Below are 24,442 nucleotides of genomic sequence, written 5' to 3' on the forward strand. Positions count from 1 at the left end.
TGTACCAATGCAGAACTCCACACAAAAATGCCCTGAAACTGTAGCCCTCCATAAACTCCCTGTCTCACTGGAACGTACCATTGCAGAACTCCACATAAATATGCCCTGAAACTGTACCCCTCCATAACCTCCCTTTCTCACTGGAACGTACCAATGCAGAAAAACACACAAATATGCACGGAACATGTACACCTACATAACCTCCCTATCTCACTGGAACGTACCAATGCAGAACTCCACACAAATATGCCCTGAACCTGTACCCCTCCACAACCTCCCTGTCTCACTGGAACGTACCAATGCAGAACTCCACAAAAATATGCCCTGAACCTGTACCCCTCCATAACCTCAGTGTCTCACTGGAACGTACCAATGCAGAACTCCACACAAATATGCCCTGAACCTGCACCCCTCCATATCCTCCGTGTTTCACTGGAATGTTCCAATGCAGAACTCCACACAAAAATGCCCTGAACCTGCACCCCTCCATAACCTCCCTGTCTCACTGGAACGTACCAATGCAGAACTCCACAAAAATATGCCCTGTACCTCTACGCTCCAAAACCTACCTGTCTCACTGGAACGTATCAATGAAGTACTACACACAAATATGCCATGAACCTGTATCCCTCCATATCCTCCGTGTCTGACTGGAATGTACCAATGCAGAACTCCACACAAATATGCCCTGAACCTGTACCCCTCCATAACCTCCCTGTCTCACTGGAACGTACCAATGCAGAACTCCACACAAATATGCCCTGAAACTGTACCCCTCCATAACATCCCTGTCTCACTGGAACGTACCAATACAGAACTCCACAAAAATATGCCCTGAATATGTACACTCCATAACCTCCCTGTCTCAGTAGAATGTACCAATGCACAACTCCATACAAATATGCCCTGAACCTGTACGCTCCAAAACCTACCTGTCACACTAGAACGTACCAATGAAGAACTCCGCACAAATAAGCCATGAACCTGTATCCCTCCATATCTTCCGTGTCTCACTGGAATGTACCAATGCAGAACTCCACACAAATATGCCCTGAACCTGTACGCCTCCATAACCACCCTGTCTCACTGGAACGTACCAATGCAGAACTCCACACAAATATACCCTGAAACTGTACCCCTCAATATCCTCCGTGTCTCACTGGAACGTACCAATGCAGAACTCCACACAAATATGCCCTGAACCTGCACCCCTCCATATCCTCCGTGTCTCACTGGAATGTTCCAATGCAGAACTCCACATAAATATGCCCTGAACCTGTACCCCTCCATAACCTCCCTGTCTCACTGGAATGTACCAATGCAGAACTCCACACAAAAATGCCCTGAAACTGTACCCCTCCATAAACTCCCTGTCTCACTGGAACGTACCATTGCAGAACTCCACATAAATTTGCCCTGAAACTGTACACCTCCATAACCTCCCTTTCTCACTGGAACGTACCAATACAGAACTCCACACAAATATGCCCTGAACCTGTACCCCACCATAACCTCCCTTTCTCACTGGAACGTACCAATGCAGAAAAACACACAAATATGCACGGAACATGTACACCTACATAACCTCCCTATCTCACTGGAACGTACCAATGCAGAACTCCACACAAATATGCCCTGAACCTGTACCCCTCCATAACCTCCCTGTCTCACTGGAACGTACCAATGCAGAACTCCACAAAAATATGCCCTGAACCTGTAGCCCTCCATAACCTCAGTGTCTCACTGGAACGTACCAATGCAGAACTCCACATATATATGCCCTGAACCTGCACCCCTCCATATCCTCCGTGTTTCACTGGAATGTTCCAATGCAGAACTCCACACAAAAATGCCCTGAACCTGCACCCCTCCATAACCTCCCTGTCTCACTGGAACGTACCAATGCAGAACTCCACAAAAATATGCCCTGAACCTGTACGCTCCAAAACCTACCTGTCTCACTGGAACGTATCAATGAAGTACTACACACAAATATGCCATGAACCTGTATCCCTCCATATCATCCGTGTCTCACTGGAATGTACCAATGCAGAACTCCACACAAATATGCCCTGAACCTGTACCCCTCCATAACCTCCCTGTCTCACTGGAACGTACCAATGCAGAACTCCACACAAATATGCCCTGAAACTGTACCCCTCCAGAACATCCCTGTCTCACTGGAACGTACCAATACAGAACTCCACAAAAATATGCCCTGAATATGTACACTCCATAACCTCCCCGTCTCAGTAGAATGTACCAATGCAGAACTCCATACAAATATGCCCTGAACCTGTACGCTCCAAAACCTACCTGTCACACTAGAACGTACCAATGAAGAACTCCGCACATATATGCCATGAACCTGTATCCCTCCATATCTTCCGTGTCTCACTGGAATGTACCAATGCAGAACTCCACACAAATATGCCCTGAACCTGTACGCCTCCATAACCACCCTGTCTCACTGGAACGTACCAATGCAGAACTCCACACAAATATGCCCTGAAACTGTACCCTCAATATCCTCCGTGTCTCACTGGAATATTCCACTGCGGAACTCCACATAAATATGCCCTGAACCTGTACCCCTCCATAACCTCCCTGTCTCACTGGAATGTACCAATGCAGAACTCCACACAAAAATGCCCTGAAACTGTACCCCTCCATAACCTCCCTGTCTCACTGGAACGTACCAATACAGAACTCCACAAAAATATGCCCTGAATATGTACCCTCCATAACCTCCCTGTCTCAGTAGAATGTACCAATGCATAACTCCATACAAATATGCCCTGAACCTGTACGCTCCAAAACCTACCTGTCACACTGGAACGTACCAATGAAGAACTCCGCACAAATATGCCATGAACCTGTACACCTACATAACCTCCCTATCTCACTGGAACGTACCAATGCAGAACTCCACACAAATATGCCCTGAACCTGTACCCCTCCATAACCTCCCTGTCTCACTGGAACGTACCAATGCAGAACTCCACAAAAATATGCCCTGAACCTGTAGCCCTCCATAACCTCAGTGTCTCACTGGAACGTACCAATGCAGAACTCCACACAAATATGCCCTGAACCTGTATCCCTCCATATCATCCGTGTCTCACTGGAATGTACCAATGCAGAACTCCACACAAATATACCCTGAACCTGTAACCCTCCATAACCTCCCTGTCTCACTGGAACGTACCAATGCAGAACTCCACACAAATATGCCCTGAAACTGTACCCCTCCATAACATCCCTGTCTCACTGGAACGTACCAATACAGAACTCCACAAAAATATGCCCTGAATATGTACACTCCATAACCTCCCTGTCTCAGTAGAATGTACCAATGCAGAACTCCACACAAAAATGCCCTGAAACTGTAGCCCTCCATAAACTCCCTGTCTCACTGGAACGTACCATTGCAGAACTCCACATAAATATGCCCTGAAACTGTACCCCTCCATAACCTCCCTTTCTCACTGGAACGTACCAATGCAGAAAAACACACAAATATGCACGGAACATGTACACCTACATAACCTCCCTATCTCACTGGAACGTACCAATGCAGAACTCCACACAAATATGCCCTGAACCTGTACCCCTCCATAACCTCCCTGTCTCACTGGAACGTACCAATGCAGAACTCCACAAAAATATGCCCTGAACCTGCACCCCTCCATAACCTCCCTGTCTCACTGGAACGTACCAATGCAGAACTCCACAAAAATATGCCCTGAACCTCTACGCTCCAAAACCTACCTGTCTCACTGGAACGTATCAATGAAGTACTACACACAAATATGCCATGAACCTGTATCCCTCCATATCCTCCGTGTCTGACTGGAATGTACCAATGCAGAACTCCACACAAATATGCCCTGAACCTGTACCCCTCCATAACCTCCCTGTCTCACTGGAACGTACCAATGCAGAACTCCACACAAATATGCCCTGAAACTGTACCCCTCCATAACATCCCTGTCTCACTGGAACGTACCAATACAGAACTCCACAAAAATATGCCCTGAATATGTACACTCCATAACCTCCCTGTCTCAGTAGAATGTACCAATGCACAACTCCATACAAATATGCCCTGAACCTGTACGCTCCAAAACCTACCTGTCACACTAGAACGTACCAATGAAGAACTCCGCACAAATAAGCCATGAACCTGTATCCCTCCATATCTTCCGTGTCTCACTGGAATGTACCAATGCAGAACTCCACACAAATATGCCCTGAACCTGTACGCCTCCATAACCACCCTGTCTCACTGGAACGTACCAATGCAGAACTCCACACAAATATACCCTGAAACTGTACCCCTCAATATCCTCCGTGTCTCACTGGAACGTACCAATGCAGAACTCCACACAAATATGCCCTGAACCTGCACCCCTCCATATCCTCCGTGTCTCACTGGAATGTTCCAATGCAGAACTCCACATAAATATGCCCTGAACCTGTACCCCTCCATAACCTCCCTGTCTCACTGGAATGTACCAATGCAGAACTCCACACAAAAATGCCCTGAAACTGTACCCCTCCATAAACTCCCTGTCTCACTGGAACGTACCATTGCAGAACTCCACATAAATTTGCCCTGAAACTGTACACCTCCATAACCTCCCTTTCTCACTGGAACGTACCAATACAGAACTCCACACAAATATGCCCTGAACCTGTACCCCACCATAACCTCCCTTTCTCACTGGAACGTACCAATGCAGAAAAACACACAAATATGCACGGAACATGTACACCTACATAACCTCCCTATCTCACTGGAACGTACCAATGCAGAACTCCACACAAATATGCCCTGAACCTGTACCCCTCCATAACCTCCCTGTCTCACTGGAACGTACCAATGCAGAACTCCACAAAAATATGCCCTGAACCTGTAGCCCTCCATAACCTCAGTGTCTCACTGGAACGTACCAATGCAGAACTCCACATATATATGCCCTGAACCTGCACCCCTCCATATCCTCCGTGTTTCACTGGAATGTTCCAATGCAGAACTCCACACAAAAATGCCCTGAACCTGCACCCCTCCATAACCTCCCTGTCTCACTGGAACGTACCAATGCAGAACTCCACAAAAATATGCCCTGAACCTGTACGCTCCAAAACCTACCTGTCTCACTGGAACGTATCAATGAAGTACTACACACAAATATGCCATGAACCTGTATCCCTCCATATCATCCGTGTCTCACTGGAATGTACCAATGCAGAACTCCACACAAATATGCCCTGAACCTGTACCCCTCCATAACCTCCCTGTCTCACTGGAACGTACCAATGCAGAACTCCACACAAATATGCCCTGAAACTGTACCCCTCCATAACATCCCTGTCTCACTGGAACGTACCAATACAGAACTCCACAAAAATATGCCCTGAATATGTACACTCCATAACCTCCCCGTCTCAGTAGAATGTACCAATGCAGAACTCCATACAAATATGCCCTGAACCTGTACGCTCCAAAACCTACCTGTCACACTAGAACGTACCAATGAAGAACTCCGCACATATATGCCATGAACCTGTATCCCTCCATATCTTCCGTGTCTCACTGGAATGTACCAATGCAGAACTCCACACAAATATGCCCTGAACCTGTACGCCTCCATAACCACCCTGTCTCACTGGAACGTACCAATGCAGAACTCCACACAAATATGCCCTGAAACTGTACCCTCAATATCCTCCGTGTCTCACTGGAATATTCCACTGCGGAACTCCACATAAATATGCCCTGAACCTGTACCCCTCCATAACCTCCCTGTCTCACTGGAATGTACCAATGCAGAACTCCACACAAAAATGCCCTGAAACTGTACCCCTCCATAACCTCCCTGTCTCACTGGAACGTACCAATACAGAACTCCACAAAAATATGCCCTGAATATGTACCCTCCATAACCTCCCTGTCTCAGTAGAATGTACCAATGCATAACTCCATACAAATATGCCCTGAACCTGTACGCTCCAAAACCTACCTGTCACACTGGAACGTACCAATGAAGAACTCCGCACAAATATGCCATGAACCTGTACACCTACATAACCTCCCTATCTCACTGGAACGTACCAATGCAGAACTCCACACAAATATGCCCTGAACCTGTACCCCTCCATAACCTCCCTGTCTCACTGGAACGTACCAATGCAGAACTCCACAAAAATATGCCCTGAACCTGTAGCCCTCCATAACCTCAGTGTCTCACTGGAACGTACCAATGCAGAACTCCACACAAATATGCCCTGAACCTGCACCCTTCCATATCCTCCGTGTTTCACTGGAATGTTCCAATGCAGAACTCCACACAAAAATGCCCTGAACCTGCACCCCTCCATAACCTCCCTGTCTCACTGGAACGTACCAATGCAGAACTCCACAAAAATATGCCCTGAACCTGTACGCTCCAAAACCTACCTGTCTCACTGGAACGTATCAATGAAGTACTACACACAAATATTGCATGAACCTGTATCCCTCCATATCCTCCGTGTCTCACTGGAATGTACCAATGCAGAACTCCACACAAATATGCCCTGAACTGTACCCCTCCATAACCTCCCTGTCTCACTGGAACGTACCAATGCAGAACTCCACACAAATATGCCCTGAAACTGTACCCCTCCATAACATCCCTGTCTCACTGGAACGTACCAATACAGAACTCCACAAAAATATGCCCTGAATATGTACACTCCATAACCTCCCTGTCTCAGTAGAATGTACCAATGCAGAACTCCATACAAATATGCCCTGAACCTGTACGCTCCAAAACCTACCTGTCTCACTGGAACGTATCAATGAAGTACTACACACAAATATGCCATGAACCTGTATCCCTCCATATCATCCGTGTCTCACTGGAATGTACCAATGCAGAACTCCACACAAATATGCCCTGAACCTGTACCCCACCATAACCTCCCTGTCTCACTGGAACGTACCAATGCAGAACTCCACACAAATATGCCCTGAACTGTACCCCTCCATAACATCCCTGTCTCACTGGAACGTACCAATGCAGAACTCCACACAAATATGCCCTGAAACTGTACCCCTCCATAACATCCCTGTCTCACTGGAACGTACCAATACAGAACTCCACAAAAATATGCCCTGAATATGTACACTCCATAACCTCCCCGTCTCAGTAGAATGTACCAATGCAGAACTCCATACAAATATGCCCTGAACCTGTACGCTCCAAAACCTACCTGTCACACTAGAACGTACCAATGAAGAACTCCGCACATATATGCCATGAACCTGTATCCCTCCATATCTTCCGTGTCTCACTGGAATGTACCAATGCAGAACTCCACACAAATATGCCCTGAACCTGTACGCCTCCATAACCACCCTGTCTCACTGGAACGTACCAATGCAGAACTCCACACAAATATGCCCTGAAACTGTACCCTCAATATCCTCCGTGTCTCACTGGAATATTCCACTGCGGAACTCCACATAAATATGCCCTGAACCTGTACCCCTCCATAACCTCCCTGTCTCACTGGAATGTACCAATGCAGAACTCCACACAAAAATGCCCTGAAACTGTACCCCTCCATAACCTCCCTGTCTCACTGGAACGTACCAATACAGAACTCCACAAAAATATGCCCTGAATATGTACCCTCCATAACCTCCCTGTCTCAGTAGAATGTACCAATGCATAACTCCATACAAATATGCCCTGAACCTGTACGCTCCAAAACCTACCTGTCACACTGGAACGTACCAATGAAGAACTCCGCACAAATATGCCATGAACCTGTACACCTACATAACCTCCCTATCTCACTGGAACGTACCAATGCAGAACTCCACACAAATATGCCCTGAAGCTGTACCCCTCCATAACCTCCCTGTCTCACTGGAACGTACCAATGCAGAACTCCACAAAAATATGCCCTGAACCTGTAGCCCTCCATAACCTCAGTGTCTCACTGGAACGTACCAATGCAGAACTCCACACAAATATGCCCTGAACCTGCACCCTTCCATATCCTCCGTGTTTCACTGGAATGTTCCAATGCAGAACTCCACACAAAAATGCCCTGAACCTGCACCCCTCCATAACCTCCCTGTCTCACTGGAACGTACCAATGCAGAACTCCACAAAAATATGCCCTGAACCTGTACGCTCCAAAACCTACCTGTCTCACTGGAACGTATCAATGAAGTACTACACACAAATATTGCATGAACCTGTATCCCTCCATATCCTCCGTGTCTCACTGGAATGTACCAATGCAGAACTCCACACAAATATGCCCTGAACTGTACCCCTCCATAACCTCCCTGTCTCACTGGAACGTACCAATGCAGAACTCCACACAAATATGCCCTGAAACTGTACCCCTCCATAACATCCCTGTCTCACTGGAACGTACCAATACAGAACTCCACAAAAATATGCCCTGAATATGTACACTCCATAACCTCCCTGTCTCAGTAGAATGTACCAATGCAGAACTCCATACAAATATGCCCTGAACCTGTACGCTCCAAAACCTACCTGTCTCACTGGAACGTATCAATGAAGTACTACACACAAATATGCCATGAACCTGTATCCCTCCATATCATCCGTGTCTCACTGGAATGTACCAATGCAGAACTCCACACAAATATGCCCTGAACCTGTACCCCACCATAACCTCCCTGTCTCACTGGAACGTACCAATGCAGAACTCCACACAAATATGCCCTGAAACTGTACCCCTCCATAACATCCCTGTCTCACTGGAACGTACCAATACAGAACTCCACAAAAATATGCCCTGAATATGTACACTCCATAACCTCCCTGTCTCAGTAGAATGTACCAATGCAGAACTCCATACAAATATGCCCTGAACCTGTACGCTCCAAAACCTACCTGTCACACTAGAACGTACCAATGAAGAACTCCGCACATATATGCCATGAACCTGTATCCCTCCATATCTTCCGTGTCTCACTGGAATGTACCAATGCAGAACTCCACACAAATATGCCCTGAACCTGTACGCCTCCATAACCACCCTGTCTCACTGGAACGTACCAATGCAGAACTCCACACAAATATGCCCTGAAACTGTACCCCTCAATATCCTCCGTGTCTCACTGGAATGTTCCACTGCGGAACTCCACATACATATGCCCTGAACCTGTACCCCTCCATAACCTCCCTGTCTCACTGGAATGTACCAATGCAGAACTCCACACAAAAATGACCTGAAACTGTACCCCTCCATAACCTCCCTGTCTCACTGGAACGTACCAATACAGAACTCCACAAAAATATGCCCTGAATATGTACCCTCCATAACTTCCCTGTCTCAGTAGAATGTACCAATGCATAACTCCATACAAATATGCCCTGAACCTGTACGCTCCAAAACCTACCTGTCACACTGGAACGTACCAATGAAGAACTCCGCACAAATATGCCATGAACCTGTATCCCTCCATATCCTCCGTGTCTCACTGGAATGTACCAATGCAGAACTCCACATAAATATGCCCTGAACCTGTACCCCTCCATAACCTCAGTGTCTCACTGGAACGTACCAATGCAGAACTCCACACAAATATGCCCTGAACCTGCACCCCTCCATATCCTCCGTGTCTCAGTGGAATGTTCCAATGCAGAACTCCACATAAATATGCCCTGAACCTGTACCCCTCCATAACCTCCCTGTCTCACTGGAATGTACCAATGCAGAACTCCACACAAAAATGCCCTGAAACTGTACCCCTCCATAAACTCCCTGTCTCACTGGAACTTACCATTGCAGAACTCCACATAAATTTGCCCTGAAACTGTACCCCTCCATAACCTCCCTTTCTCACTGGAACGTACCAATGCAGAAAAACACACAAATATGCACGGAACATGTACACCTACATAACCTCCCTATCTCACTGGAACGTACCAATGCAGAACTCCACACAAATATGCCCTGAACCTGTACCCCTCCATAACCTCCCTGTCTCACTGGAACGTACCAATCCAGAACTCCACAAAAATATGCCCTGAACCTGTAGCCCTCCATAACCTCAGTGTCTCACTGGAACGTACCAATGCAGAACTCCACACAAATATGCCCTGAACCTGCACCCCTCCATATCCTCCGTGTTTCACTGGAATGTTCCAATGCAGAACTCCACACAAAAATGCCCTGAACCTGCACCCCTCCATAACCTCCCTGTCTCACTGGAACGTACCAATGCAGAACTCCACAAAAATATGCCCTGAACCTGTACGCTCCAAAACCTATCTGTCTCACTGGAACGTATCAATGAAGTACTACACACAAATATTGCATGAACCTGTATCCCTCCATATCCTCCGTGTCTCACTGGAATGTACCAATGCAGAACTCCACACAAATATGCCCTGAACTGTACCCCTCCATAACCTCCCTGTCTCACTGGAACGTACCAATGCAGAACTCCACACAAATATGCCCTGAAACTGTACCCCTCCATAACATCCCTGTCTCACTGGAACGTACCAATACAGAACTCCACAAAAATATGCACTGAATATGTACACTCCATAACCTCCCTGTCTCAGTAGAATGTACCAATGCAGAACTCCATACAAATATGCCCTGAACCTGTACGCTCCAAAACCTACCTGTCACACTAGAACGTACCAATGAAGAACTCCACACATATATGCCTTGAACCTGTATCCCTCCATATCTTCCGTGTCTCACTGGAATGTACCAATGCAGAACTCCACACAAATATGCCCTGAACCTGTACGCCTCCATAACCACCCTGTCTCACTGGAACGTACCAATGCAGAACTCCACACAAATATGCCCTGAAACTGTACCCCTCAATATCCTCCGTGTCTCACTGGAATGTTCCACTGCAGAACTCCACATAAATATGCCCTGAACCTGTACCCCTCCATAACCTCCCTGTCTCACTGGAATGTACCAATGCAGAACTCCACACAAATATGCCCTGAAACTGTACCCCTCCATAACCTCCCTGTCTCACTGGAACGTACCAATACAGAACTCCACAAAAATATGCCCTGAATATGTACCCTCCATAACCTCCCTGTCTCAGTAGAATGTACCAATGCATAACTCCATACAAATATGCCCTGAACCTGTACGCTCCAAAACCTACCTGTCACACTGGAACGTACCAATGAAGAACTCCGCACAAATATGCCATGAACCTGTATCTCTCCATATCCTCCGTGTCTCACTGGAATGTACCAATGCAGAACTCCACATAAATATGCCCTGAACCTGTACCCCTCCATAACCTCAATGTCTCACTGGAACGTACCAATGCAGAACTCCACACAAATATGCCCTGAACCTGCACCCCTCCATATCCTCCGTGTCTCACTGGAATGTTCCAATTCAGAACTCCACATAAATATGCCCTGAACCTGTACCCCTCCATAACCTCCCTGTCTCACTGGAATGTACCAATGCAGAACTCCACACAAAAATGCCCTGAAACTGTACCCCTCCATAAACTCCCTGTCTCACTGGAACGTACCATTGCAGAACTCCACATAAATTTGCCCTGAAACTGTACCCCTCCATAACCTCCCTTTCTCACTGGAACGTACCAATGCAGAAAAACACACAAATATGCACGGAACATGTACACCTACATAGCCTCCCTATCTCACTGGAACGTACCAATGCAGAACTCCACACAAATATGCCCTGAACCTGTACCCCTCCATAACCTCCCTGTCTCACTGGAACGTACCAATGCAGAACTCCACAAAAATATGCCCTGAACCTGTAGCCCTCCATAACCTCAGTGTCTCACTAGAACGTACCAATGCAGAACTCCACACAAATATGCCCTGAACCTGCACCCCTCCATATCCTCCGTGTTTCACTGGAATGTTCCAATGCAGAACTCCACACAAAAATGCCCTGAACCTGCACCCCTCCATAACCTCCCTGTCTCACTGGAACGTACCAATGCAGAACTCCACAAAAATATGCCCTGAACCTGTACGCTCCAAAACCTACCTGTCTCACTGGAACGTATCAATGAAGTACTACACACAAATATTGCATGAACCTGTATCCCTCCATATCCTCCGTGTCTTACTGGAATGTACCAATGCAGAACTCCACACAAATATGCCCTGAACCTGTACCCCTCCATAACCTCCCTGTCTCACTGGAACGTACCAATGCAGAACTCCACACAAATATGCCCTGAAACTGTACCCCTCCATAACATCCCTGTCTCACTGGTACGTACCAATACAGAACTCCACAAAAATATGCCCTGAATATGTACACTCCATAACCTCCCTGTCTCAGTAGAATGTACCAATGCAGAACTCCATACAAATATGCCCTGAACCTGTACGCTCCAAAACCTACCTGTCACACTAGAACGTACCAATGAAGAACTCCACACATATATGCCATGAACCTGTATCCCTCCATATCTTCCGTGTCTCACTGGAATGTACCAATGCATAACTCCACACAAATATGCCCTGAACCTGTACGCCTCCATAAGAACCCTGTCTCACTGGAACGTACCAATGCAGAACTCCACACAAATATGCCCTGAAACTGTACCCCTCAATATCCTCCGTGTCTCACTGGAATGTTCCACTGCGGAACTCCACATAAATATCCCCTGAACCTGTACCCCTCCATAACCTCCCTGTCTCACTGGAATGTACCAATGCAGAACTCCACACAAAAATGCCCTGAAACTGTACCCCTCCATAACCTCCCTGTCTCACTGGAACGTACCAATACAGAACTCCACAAAAATATGCCCTGAATATGTACCCTCCATAAACTCCCTGTCTCAGTAGAATGTACCAATGCATAACTCCATACAAATATGCCCTGAACCTGTACGCTCCAAAACCTACCTGTCACACAGGAACGTACCAATGAAGAACTCCGCACAAATATGCCATGAACCTGTATCCCTCCATATCCTCCGTGTCTCACTGGAATGTACCAATGCAGAACTCCACACAAATATGCCCTGAACCAGTACGCCTCCATAACCACCCTATCTCACTGGAACGTACCAATGCAGAACTCCACACAAATATGCCCTGAAACTGTACCCCTCAATATCCTCCGTGTCTCACTGGAATGTTCCACTGCGGAACTCCACATAAATATGCCCTGAACCTGTACCCCTCCATAACCTCAGTGTCTCACTGGAACGTACCAATGCAGAACTCCACACAAATATGCCCTGAACCTGCAGCCCTCCATATCCTCCGTGTCTCACTGGAATGTTCCAATGCATAACTCCACATAAATATGCCCTGAACCTGTACCCCTCCATAACCTCCCTGTCTCACTGGAATGTACCAATGCAGAACTCCACACAATAATGCCCTGAAACTGTACCCCTCCATAAACTCCCTGTTTCACTGGAACGTACCATTGCATAACCCCACATAAATATGCCCTGAAACTGTACCCCACCATAACCTCCCTTTCTCACTGGAACGTACCAATGCAGAAAAACACACAAATATGCACGGAACATGTACACCTACATAACCTCCCTATCTCACTGGAACGTACCAATGCAGAACTCCACACAAATATGCCCTGAACCTGTACCCCTCCATAACCTCCCTGTCTCACTGGAACGTACCAATGCAGAACTGCACAAAAATATGCCCTGAACCTGTACCCCTCCATAACCTCAGTGTCTCACTGGAACGTACCAATGCAGAAATCCACACAAATATGCCCTGAACCTGCACCCCTCCATATCCTCCGTGTTTCACTGGAATGTTCCAATGCAGAACTCCACACAAAAATGCCCTGAACCTGCATCCCTCCATAACCTCCCTGTCTCACTGGAACGTACCAATGCAGAACTCCACAAAAATATGCCCTGAACCTGTACGCTCCAAAACCTACCTGTCTCACTGGAACGTATCAATGAAGTACTACACACAAATATGCCATGAACCTGTATCCCTCCATATCCTCCGTGTCTCACTGGAATGTACCAATGCAGAACTCCACACAAATATGCCCTGAACCTGTACCCCTCCATAACCTCCCTGTCTCACTGGAACGTACCAATGCAGAACTCCACACAAATATGCCCTGAAACTGTATCCCTCCATAACATCCCTGTCTCACTGGAACGTACCAATACAGAACTCCACAAAAATATGCCCTGAATATGTACACTCCATAACCTCCCTGTCTCAGTAGAATGTACCAATGCAGAACTCCATACAAATATGCCCTGAACCTGTACGCTCCAAAACCTACCTGTCACACTTGAACGTACCAATGAAGAACACCGCACATATATGCCATGAACCTGTATCCCTCCATATCTTCCGTGTCTCACTGGAATGTACCAATGCAGAACTCCACACAAATATGCCCTGAAACTGTACCCCTCAATATCCTCCGTGTCTCACTGGAATGTTCCACTGCGGAACTCCACATAAATATGCCCTGAACCTGTACCCCTCCATAACCTCCCTGTCTCACTGGAATGTACCAATGCAGAACTCCACACAAAAAAGCCCTGAAACTGTACCCGTCCATAAACTCCCTGTCTCACTGGAACTTACCATTGCAGAACTCCACATAAATATGCCCTGAAACTGTACCCCTCCATAACCTCCCTTTCTCACTGGAACGTACCAATGCAGAAAAACACACAAATATGCACGGAACATGTACACCTACATAACCTCCCTGTCTCACTGGAACGTACCAATGCAGAACTCCACATAAATATGCCCTGAACCTATACCCCTAAATAACCTCCCTGTCTCACTGGAACGTACCAATGCAGCACTCCACAAAAATATGCCCTGAACCTGTACGCTCCAAAACCTACCTGTCTCACTGGAACGTACCAATGCAGAACTCCACACAAATATGCCCTGAACCTGCACCCCTCCATATCCTCCGTGTTTCACTGGAATGTTCCAATGCAGAACTCCACAAAAAAATGCCCTGAAACTGTACCCCTCCATATACTCCCTGTCTCACTGGAACGTACCATTGCAGAGCTCCACAAAAATATGACCTGAACCTGTAGCCCTCCATAACCATGCTGTCTCACGGGAACGTACCAATGCAGATATCCACATAAATATGCCCTGAATCTGTACCCCTCCATAACCTCCCTTTCTCACTGGAACGTACCAATGCAGAACTCCACACAAATATGCCCTGAACCTGTACCATTCCATATCCTCCGTGTCTCACTGGAATGTTCCAATGCTGAACTCCACTTAAATATGCCCTAAACCTGTACCCCTCCATAACCTCCCTGTCTCACTGGAAGGTACCAATGCAGAACTCCACAAAAATATCCCCTGAATATGTACCCTCCATAACCTCCCTGTCTCATTGGAACGTACCAATGCAGAACGCCACACAAATATGCCCTAAACCTGTACCCCACCATAACCTCCATGAAACACTGGAACGTACCAAATCAGAACACCACAAAAATATGCCCTGAACCTGTACCCCTCCATAACCTCCCTTTCTCACTGGAACGTACCAATGCAGAAAAACACACAAATATGCACGGAACATGTACACCTACATAACCTCCCTGTCTCACTGGAACGTACCAATGCAGAACTCCACAAAAATATGCCCTGAACCTGTACTCTCCGAAACCGACCTGTCTCACTGGAACGTACCAATGAAGTACTACACACAAATTTGCCATGAACCTGTATCCCTCCATATCCTCCGTGTCTCACTGGAATGTACCAATGCAGAACTCCACACAAATATGCCCTGAACCTGTAAACCCTCCATATCCTCCCTGTCTCACTGGAACGTACCAATGCAGAAAAACACACAAATATGCACGGAACATGTACACCTACATAACCTCCCTGTCTCACTGGAACGTACCAATGCAGAACTCCACAAAAATATGCCCTGAACCTGTACGCTCCGAAACCGACCTGTCTCACTGGAACGTACCAATGAAGTACTACACACAAATATGCCAGGAACCTGTATCCGTCCATATCCTCCGTGTCTCACTGGAATGTACCAATGCAGAACTCCACACAAATATGCCCTGAACATGTAAACCCTCCATATCCTCCCTGTCTCACTGGAACGTACCAATGCAGAACTCCACACAAATATGCCCTGAAACTGTACCCCTCCATAACCTCCCTTTCTCACTGGAACGTACCAATGCAGAAAAACACACAAATATGCACGGAACATGTACACCTACATAACCTCCCTATCTCACTGGAACGTACCAATGCAGAACTCCACACAAATATGCCCTGAAGCTGTACCCCTCCATAACCTCCCTGTCTCACTGGAACGTACCAATGCAGAACTGCACAAAAATATGCCCTGAACCTGTACCCCTCCATAACCTCAGTGTCTCACTGGAACGTACCAATGCAGAAATCCACACAAATATGCCCTGAACCTGCACCCCTCCATATCCTCCGTGTTTCACTGGAATGTTCCAATGCAGAACTCCACACAAAAATGCCCTGAACCTGCACCCCTCCATAACCTCCCTGTCTCACTGGAACGTACCAATGCAGAACTCCACAAAAATATGCCCTGAACCTGTACGCTCCAAAACCTACCTGTCTCACTGGAACGTATCAATGAAGTACTACACACAAATATGCCATGAACCTGTATCCCTCCATATCCTCCGTGTCTCACTGGAATGTACCAATGCAGAACTCCACACAAATATGCCCTGAACCTGTACCCCTCCATAACCTCCCTGTCTCACTGGAACGTACCAATGCAGAACTCCACACAAATATGCCCTGAAACTGTATCCCTCCATAACATCCCTGTCTCACTGGAACGTACCAATACAGAACTCCACAAAAATATGCCCTGAATATGTACACTCCATAACCTCCCTGTCTCAGTAGAATGTACCAATGCAGAACTCCATACAAATATGCCCTGAACCTGTACGCTCCAAAACCTACCTGTCACACTAGAACGTACCAATGAAGAACTCCGCACATATATGCCATGAACCTGTATCCCTCCATATCTTCCCTGTCTCACTGGAATGTACCAATGCAGAACTCCACACAAATATGCCCTGAACCTGTACGCCTCCATAACCACCCTGTCTCACTGGAACGTACCAATGCAGAACTCCACACAAATATGCCCTGAAACTGTACCCCTCAATATCCTCCGTGTCTCACTGGAATGTTCCACTGCGGAACTCCACATAAATATGCCCTGAACCTGTACCCCTCCATAACCTCCCTGTCTCACTGGAATGTACCAATGCAGAACTCCACACAAAAATGCCCTGAAACTGTACCCCTCCATAAACTCCCTGTCTCACTGGAACTTACCATTGCAGAACTCCACATAAATATGCCCTGAAACTGCACCACTCCATAACCTCCCTTTCTCACTGGAACGTACCAATGCAGAAAAACACACAAATATGCACGGAACATGTACACCTACATAACCTCCCTGTCTCACTGGAACGTACCAATGCAGAACTCCACATAAATATGCCCTGAACCTATACCCCTCCATAACCTCCCTGTCTCACTGGAACGTACCAATGCAGAACTCCACAAAAATATGCCCTGAACCTGTACGCTCCAAAACCTACCTGTCTCACTGGAACGTACCAATGCAGAACTCCACACAAATATGCCCTGAACCTGCACCCCTCCATATCCTCCGTGTTTCACTGGAATATTCCAATGCAGAACTCCACAAAAAAATGCCCTGAAACTGTACCCCTCCATATACTCCCTGTCTCACTGGAACGTACCATTGCAGAGCTCCACATAAATATGACCTGAACCTGTACCCCTCCATAACCGCCCTGTCTCACGGGAACGTACCAATGCAGATATCCACATAAATATGCCCTGAAACTGTACACCTCCATAACCTCCCTTTCTCACTGGAACGTACCAATGCAGAACTCCACACAAATATGCCCTGAACCTGTACCATTCCATATCCTCCGTGTCTCACTGGAATGTTCCAATGCTGAACTCCACTTAAATATGCCCTAAACCTGTACCCCTCCATAACCTCCCTGTCTCACTGGAAGGTACCAATGCAGAACTCCACAAAAATACCCCCTGAATATGTACCCTCCATAACCTCCCTGTCTCATTGGAACGTACCAATGCAGAACGCCACACAAATATGCCCTAAACCTGTACCCCACCATAACCTCCATGAAACACTGGAACGTAACAAATCAGAACACCACAAAAATATGCCCTGAACCTGTACCCCTCCATAACCTCCCTTTCTCACTGGAACGTACCAATGCAGAAAAACACACAAATATGCACGGAACATGTACACCTACATAACCTCCCTGTCTCACTGGAACGTACCAATGCAGAACTCCACAAAAATATGCCCTGAACCTGTACTCTCCGAAACCGACCTGTCTCACTGGAACGTACCAATGAAGTACTACACACAAATATGCCATGAACCTGTATCCCTCCATATCCTCCGTGTCTCACTGGAATGTACCAATGCAGAAATCCACACAAATATGCCCTGAACCTGTAAACCCTCCATATCCTCCCTGTCTCACTGGAACGTACCAATGCAGAACTCCACACAAATATGCCCTGAATCTGTACCCCTCCATAACCTCCCTGTCTCACAGGAACGTACCAATACAGAATTCCACAAAAATATGCCCTGAATATCTACCCTCCATAACCTCCCTGTCTCAGTAGAATGTACCAATGCATAACCCCATACAAATATGCCCTGAACCTGTACCCCTCCATAACCTCCCTGTCTCACTGGAACGTACCAAAGCAGAACTCCACAAAAATATGCCCTGAACCTGTACCCCTCCATAATCTCAGTGTCTCACTGGAACGTACCAATGCAGAACTCCACACAAATATGCCCTGAACCTGCACCCCTCCATATCCTCCGTGTTTCACTGGAATGTTCCAATGCAGAACTCCACACAAAAATGCCCTGAACCTGCACCCCTCCATAACCTCCCTGTCTCACTGGAACGTACCAATGCAGAACTCCACAAAAATATGCCCTGAACCTGTACGCTCCAAAACCTACCTGTCTCACTGGAACGTATCAATGAAGTACTACACACAAATATGCCATGAACCTGTATCCCTCCATATCCTCCGTGTCTCACTGGAATGTACCAATGCAGAACTCCACACAAATATGCCCCGAACCTGTACCCCTCCATAACCTCCCTGTCTCACTGGTACGTACCAATGCAGAACTCCACACAAATATGCCCTGAAACTGTACCCCTCCATAACCTCCCTGTCTCACTGGAACGTACCAATACAGAACTCCACAAAAATATGCCCTGAATATGTACCCTCCATAACCTCCCTGTCTCAGTAGAATGTACCAATGCATAACTCCATACAAATATGCCCTGAACCTGTACGCTCCAAAACCTACCTGTCATACTGGAACGTACCAATGAAGAACTCCGCACAAATATGCCATGAACCTGTATCCCTCCATATCCTCCGTGTCTCACTGGAATGTACCAATGCAGAACTCCACACAAATATGCCCTGAACCTGTACGCCTCCATAACCACCCTGTCTCACTGGAACGTACTAATGCAGAACTCCACACAAATATGCCCTGAAACTGTACCCCTCAATATCCTCCGTGTCTCACTGGAATGTTCCACTGCGGAACTCCACATAAATATGCCCTGAACCTGTACCCCTCCATAACCTCAGTGTCTCACTGGAACGTACCAATGCAGAACTCCACACAAATATGCCCTGAACCTGCACCCCTCCATATCCTCCGTGTCTCACTGGAATGTTCCAATGCAGAACTCCACATAAATATGCCCTGAACCTGTACCACTCCATAACCTCCCTGTCTCACTGGAAAGTACCAATGCAGAACTCCACACAAAAATGCCCTGAAACTGTACCCCTCCATAAACTCCCTGTCTCACTGGAAAGTACCATTGCAGAACTCCACATAAATATGCCCTGAAACTGTAAACCTCCATAACCTCCCTTTCTCACTGGAACGTACCAATGCAGAAAAACACACAAATATGCACGGAACATGTACACCTACATAACCTCCCTATCTCACTGGAACGTACCAATGCAGAACTCCACACAAATATGCCCTGAACCTGTACCCCTCCATAACCTCCCTGTCTCACTGGAACGTACCAATGCAGAACTCCACAAAAATATGCACTGAACCTGTACCCCTCCATAACCTCAGTGTCTCACTGGAACGTACCAATGCAGAACTCCACACAAATATGCCCTGAACCTGCACCGCTCCATATCCTCCGTGTTTCACTGGAATGTTCCAATGCAGAACTCCACAAAAATATGCCCTGAACCTGTACGCTCCAAAACCTACCTGTCTCACTGGAACGTATCAATGAAGTACTACACACAAATATGCCATGAACCTGTATCCCTCCATATCCTCCGTGTCTCACTGGAATGTGCCAATGCAGAACTCCACACAAATATGCCCTGAACCTGTACCCCTCCATAACCTCCCTGTCTCACTGGAACGTACCAATGCAGAACTCCACACTAATATGCCCTGAAACGGTACCCCTCCATAACATCCCTGTCTCACTGGAACGTACCAATACAGAACTCCACAAAAATATGCCCTGAATATGTACACTCCATAATCTCCCTGTCTCAGTAGAATGTACCAATGCAGAACTCCATACAAATATGCCCTGAACCTGTACGCTCCAAAACCTACCTGTCACACTAGAACGTACCAATGAAGAAATCCGCACAAATATGCCATGAACCTGTATCCCTCCATATCTTCCGTGTCTCACTGGAATGTACCAATGCAGAACTCCACACAAATATGCCCTGAACCTGTACGCCTCCATAACCACCCTGTCTCACTGGAACGTACCAATGCAGAACTCCACACAAATATGCCCTGAAACTGTACCCCTCAATATCCTCCGTGTCTCACTGGAATGTTCCACTGCGGAACTCCACATAAATATGCCCTAAACCTGTACCCCTCCATAACCTCCCTGTCTCACTGGAATGTACCAATGCAGAACTCCATACAAATATGCCCTGAACCTGTACGCTCCAAAACCTACCTGTCACACTGGAACGTACCAATGAAGAACTCCGCACAAATATGCCATGAACCTGTATCCCTCCATATCCTCCGTGTCTCACTGGAATGTACCAATGCAGAACTCCACATAAATATGCCCTGAACCTGTACGCCTCCATAACCACCTTGTCTCACTGGAATGTACCAATGCAGAACTCCACACAAATATGCCCTGAAACTGTACCCCTCAATATCCTCCGTGTCTCACTGGAATGTTCCACTGCAGAACTCCACATAAATATGCCCTGAACCTGTACCCCTCCATAACCTCCCTGTCTCACTGGAATGTACCAATGCAGAACTCCACACAAAAATGCCCTGAAACTGTACCCCTCCATAAACTCCCTGTCTCACTGGAACGTACCATTGCAGAACTCCACATAAATATGCCCTGAAACTGTACCCCTCCATAACCTCCCTTTCTCACTGGAACGTACCAATGCAGAAAAACAAACAAATATGCACGGAACATGTACACCTACATAACCTCACTGTCTCACTGGAACGTACCAATGCAGAACTCCACACAAATATGCCCTGAACCTGTACCCCTCCATAACCTCCCTGTCTCACTGGAACGTACCAATGCAGAACTCCACAAAAATATGCCCTGAACCTGTACGCTCCAAAACCTACCTGTCTCACTGGAACGTACCAATGCAGAACTCCACACAAATATGCCCTGAACCTGCACCCCTCCATATCCTCCGTGTTTCACTGGAATGTTCCAATGCAGAACTCCACACAAAAATGCCCTGAAACTGTACCCCTCCATAACCTCAGTGTCTCACTGGAACGTACCATTGCAGAGCTCCACAAAAATATGACCTGAACCTGTACCCCTCCATAACCACCCTGTCTCACGGGAACGTACCAATGCAGATATCCACATAAATATGCCCTGAAACTGTACCCCTCCATAACCTCCCTTTCTCACTGGAACGTACCAATGCAGAAAAACACACAAATATGCACGGAACATGTACACCTACATAACCTCCCTGTCTCACTGGAACGTACCAATGCAGAACTCCACAAAAATATGCCCTGAATATGTACCCTCCATAACCTCCCTGTCTCAGTAGAATGTACCAATGCAGAACTCCACACAAATATGCCCTGAACCTGTACGCCTCCATAACCACCCTGTCTCACTGGAACGTACCAATGCAGAACTCCACACAAATATGCCCTGAACCTGTACCCCTCCATAACCTCCCTGTCTCACTGGAACGTACCAATGCAGAACTCCACAAAAATATGCCCTGAACCTGTACGCTCCAAAACCTACCTGTCTCACTGGAACGTACCAATGCAGAAAAACACACAAATATGCACGGAACATGTACACATACATAACCTCCCTGTCTCACTGGAACGTACCAATGCAGAACTCCACAAAAATATGCCCTGAACCTGTACGCTCCGAAACCGACCTGTCTCACTGGAACGTACCAATGAAGTACTACACACAAATATGCCAGGAACCTGTATCCGTCCATATCCTCCGTGTCTCACTGGAATGTACCAATGCAGAACTCCACACAAATATGCCCTGAACATGTAAACCCTCCATATCCTCCCTGTCTCACTGGAACGTACCAATGCAGAACTCCACACAAATATGCCCTGAAACTGTACCCCTCCATAACCTCCCTTTCTCACTGGAACGTACCAATGCAGAAAAACACACAAATATGCACGGAACATGTACACCTACATAACCTCCCTATCTCACTGGAACGTACCAATGCAGAACTCCACACAAATATGCCCTGAAGCTGTACCCCTCCATAACCTCCCTGTCTCACTGGAACGTACCAATGCAGAACTGCACAAAAATATGCCCTGAACCTGTACCCCTCCATAACCTCAGTGTCTCACTGGAACGTACCAATGCAGAAATCCACACAAATATGCCCTGAACCTGCACCCCTCCATATCCTCCGTGTTTCACTGGAATGTTCCAATGCAGAACTCCACACAAAAATGCCCTGAACCTGCACCCCTCCATAACCTCCCTGTCTCACTGGAACGTACCAATGCAGAACTCCACAAAAATATGCCCTGAACCTGTACGCTCCAAAACCTACCTGTCTCACTGGAACGTATCAATGAAGTACTACACACAAATATGCCATGAACCTGTATCCCTCCATATCCTCCGTGTCTCACTGGAATGTACCAATGCAGAACTCCACACAAATATGCCCTGAACCTGTACCCCTCCATAACCTCAGTGTCTCACTGGAACGTACCAATGCAGAACTCCACACAAATATGCCCTGAACCTGCACCCCTCCATATCCTCCGTGTCTCACTGGAATGTTCCAATGCAGAACTCCACATAAATATGCCCTGAACCTGTACCACTCCATAACCTCCCTGTCTCACTGGAAAGTACCAATGCAGAACTCCACACAAAAATGCCCTGAAACTGTACCCCTCCATAAACTCCCTGTCTCACTGGAAAGTACCATTGCAGAACTCCACATAAATATGCCCTGAAACTGTAAACCTCCATAACCTCCCTTTCTCACTGGAACGTACCAATGCAGAAAAACACACAAATATGCACGGAACATGTACACCTACATAACCTCCCTATCTCACTGGAACGTACCAATGCAGAACTCCACACAAATATGCCCTGAACCTGTACCCCTCCATAACCTCCCTGTCTCACTGGAACGTACCAATGCAGAACTCCACAAAAATATGCACTGAACCTGTACCCCTCCATAACCTCAGTGTCTCACTGGAACGTACCAATGCAGAACTCCACACAAATATGCCCTGAACCTGCACCGCTCCATATCCTCCGTGTTTCACTGGAATGTTCCAATGCAGAACTCCACAAAAATATGCCCTGAACCTGTACGCTCCAAAACCTACCTGTCTCACTGGAACGTATCAATGAAGTACTACACACAAATATGCCATGAACCTGTATCCCTCCATATCCTCCGTGTCTCACTGGAATGTGCCAATGCAGAACTCCACACAAATATGCCCTGAACCTGTACCCCTCCATAACCTCCCTGTCTCACTGGAACGTACCAATGCAGAACTCCACACTAATATGCCCTGAAACGGTACCCCTCCATAACATCCCTGTCTCACTGGAACGTACCAATACAGAACTCCACAAAAATATGCCCTGAATATGTACACTCCATAATCTCCCTGTCTCAGTAGAATGTACCAATGCAGAACTCCATACAAATATGCCCTGAACCTGTACGCTCCAAAACCTACC

This window comes from Hemitrygon akajei, unplaced genomic scaffold (assembly GCF_048418815.1).
Source record: "Hemitrygon akajei unplaced genomic scaffold, sHemAka1.3 Scf000039, whole genome shotgun sequence".
NCBI lineage: Eukaryota > Metazoa > Chordata > Chondrichthyes > Myliobatiformes > Dasyatidae > Hemitrygon > Hemitrygon akajei.